Here is a 3063-nt window from a genome sequence, read left to right on the forward strand (position 1 = left end):
AGATCAAGGAGATCTCAAAACAACACCATGAAGATCAAGGAGATCTTCAAACTTCACCATGAAGACCAAAGAGATGTCCAAACAACACCATGAAGACCAAGAAGATCTCCAAACAACACCATGAAGACCGAGGAGATCTCCAAACAACACCATGAAGCCCAAGAAGATCTCCAAACAACACCATGAAGCCCAAGAAGATCTCCAAACAACATCATGAAGACCGAGGAGATCTCCAAACAACACCATGAAGACCAAGGAGATCTGCAAAGAAGTCAGAGACAAAGTGATGAGAAGTACCAGTCAGAGTTAAGTCCCAAAAAAAATTCCAATCTCTGAAGAACCTGTGGCGCTCCATCAAATCCATTATCATTAAATGGTACCACAACAAACCTGCCAAGAGAGGGCCGCCCACCAAAACGCTCAGCCCAGGCAAGGAGAGTATTAATCAGAGATCAAACGTAACCCTGAGGGAGCTGCAGAGTTCTCAAGCAGAGACTGGAGTATCTGTCCAAAAGAGCACAAGAAGCCGTACACTAGACAGAGCCGGCCTTTATGGAAGAGTAGCCAGAAAATTGCCTTTACTTAAAACCAAAAATAAGAAGGCTCGTTATGATTTTGCCAAAAGACATGTCGGACACTCCCCAAATGTATGAAGGAAGGTGCTGTGGCAGATGAGACCAAAATTTAACATTTTGGTCACTAAGGTAAAGATTACGTCTTGCGCCAAACCAACACAGCTCATCACGCTAAGAATACCATCCCCGCAGTGAATTTAGGGGGTGAATAGTTATACACACTGAAGTTTTCAGTTACTTTGTCTTATTTGTTGTTTGTGTCCCAATAAAAAGAAAACCAAATGTTCACAGCTGTAGACATGTTCTTTACATGAACTGGTGTGAAACCTCAAAAAAAAAAAACAGTGAAATTCCAGGTTCTGAGGCAGCAAAACACGAAAAATGCCAATGGGCGGGTGGATACTTTTGCAAGGCACTGTATCTATTAATCTACGTCAGGGGTCTCAAACACGCGGCCCGCGGGCCGCATGCGGCCCCTCAGGCTGCTTCGTGCGGCCCCCAGGCTCGGGCCCCTGTTACTAACGCGGCTGGTGCATAAGCTGCAGCCACTGTCTGCACTTTGTTAGATGAATGTTTTGCCGGTGCTGATCTCTGAGTCAAGGACTCTGCGCTCTCGCGCCGGCAAAACAATCATCTGACAGAAATCACTGACAGGGACTGCGGCCCCTGCAACAGCCGCAATAGTGACCAGGGGCACGGGCCTGGAGGCCGCACAAAGCAGAGATGAGGAGCCGAGGGAACGCGGGACAGGTGAGAAGAATGGTTGGTGTGTGTGTGTGTTTGTGTGTAGGACGGCACATTAACCCCTTAGCGACCTATGACGTGCTGGGTATGTCATGGCTCCCTGGTACTTAAGGACCCATGACGTACCCAGTACGTCATGGCGAGATCGTAGCCCCGGTGGCTGTGATTGCTTTGCATTGCAAATACTTTAGATTCGGGGAGGAGGGGACCTCAGGAAGGGTGGTGTCTCCGCCCCGGACCTACGGAGGCTGTGATTGGCTGAGCGGCGTTCGTCAGCCAATCACAGCCACTAATGTTTCAGCCATTGAAAACGGCTGAAACATTGAAATCCAGCCATATCAGTGCAGCTGTAGCACCGATCATTGGCTGGAGCTGGGTGACCTCACTTTCACCCGCCCCCAGCTCTGATTGGAGAGACCGGCCTTGTGACTGATCTCTCCAATCACTGTGGATCTGGGGCCGGAGACCACTCCCCTCAGCTTCACTCCAGAGTCTGTGGAAGCTGAGAGTGATCGGTAAGTTATAGCGCCCCTGCCCCCTTTCAGCCGCCGCCACCACTGCCCCCCCCCCCCATTACTACAGGATGGGCACATGACTATAGAATAGGGACAAGGTGGGCACATGACTACAGGATGTGGACAAGGTGGGGACATGACTATAGAATAGGGACAAGGTGGGGACATGACTATAGAATAGGGACAAGGTGGGGACATGACTATAGGATGGGGACAAGGTGGGCACAGGACTATAGGATGGGGACAAGGTGGGCACATGACTATAGAATAGGGACAAGGTGGGGACATGACTATAGGATGGGGACAAGGTGGGGACATGACTGTAGAATAGGGACAAGGTGGGGACATGACTATAGAATAGGGACAAGGTGGGGACATGACTATAGGATGGGGACAAGGTGGGGACATGACTGTAGAATAGGGACAAGGTGGGGACATGACTATAGGATGGGGACAAGGTGGGGACATGACTATAGGATAGGGAAAGGTGGGCACATGACTATAGAATAGGGACAAGGTGGGCACATGACTATAGGATGGGGACAAGGTGGGCACATGACTATAGAATAGGGACAAGGTGGGCACATGACTATAGAATAGGGACAAGGTGGGCACATGACTATAGAATAGGGACAAGGTGGGCACATGACTATAGGATAGGGACAAGGTGGGCACATTACTAAAGGATGTGGACATTACAAGGATGGGCATAATACTATTGGATGGGGACAGTACTACAAAGGAACAAGGATGAGAAACTTTACTATAGGATAGGGACATTACTGTAGGATGGGCACATTACTATAGAATGGGACAACTATATGATGGGGACAGTACTACAGGACAGGGAGATTGCTAGAAGGAGACAAAGATGGGGAACATTACTATAAGATGGGGACAAGGCTGGACACATTACTACAGGATGGGCACATTACGATAAGATGGGGACAAGGCTGGGGACATTACTATAGGTTGGGGACCAGGATGAGCACATTACTGTGGGATGGGGACTAGGATGGGGCACAATACTACAAGGGTGCAAGCATGGGCACATTACAACAAGATGGGAAACATTACTAAAAGATATTGGCCAAAATTTCTATATAGTGATAATTGTAACTCTATTAGTTACAAGAAAGGGATAAAATGTAAAAAAAAAAAAAAAATAAGGCATGACATTTTTTTCACCATCATATTTTTTTTATATATATATTTAAACAAAGACTGTG

This window comes from Anomaloglossus baeobatrachus, chromosome 1 (genome assembly GCF_048569485.1).
Source record: "Anomaloglossus baeobatrachus isolate aAnoBae1 chromosome 1, aAnoBae1.hap1, whole genome shotgun sequence".
Classification (NCBI taxonomy): domain Eukaryota; kingdom Metazoa; phylum Chordata; class Amphibia; order Anura; family Aromobatidae; genus Anomaloglossus; species Anomaloglossus baeobatrachus.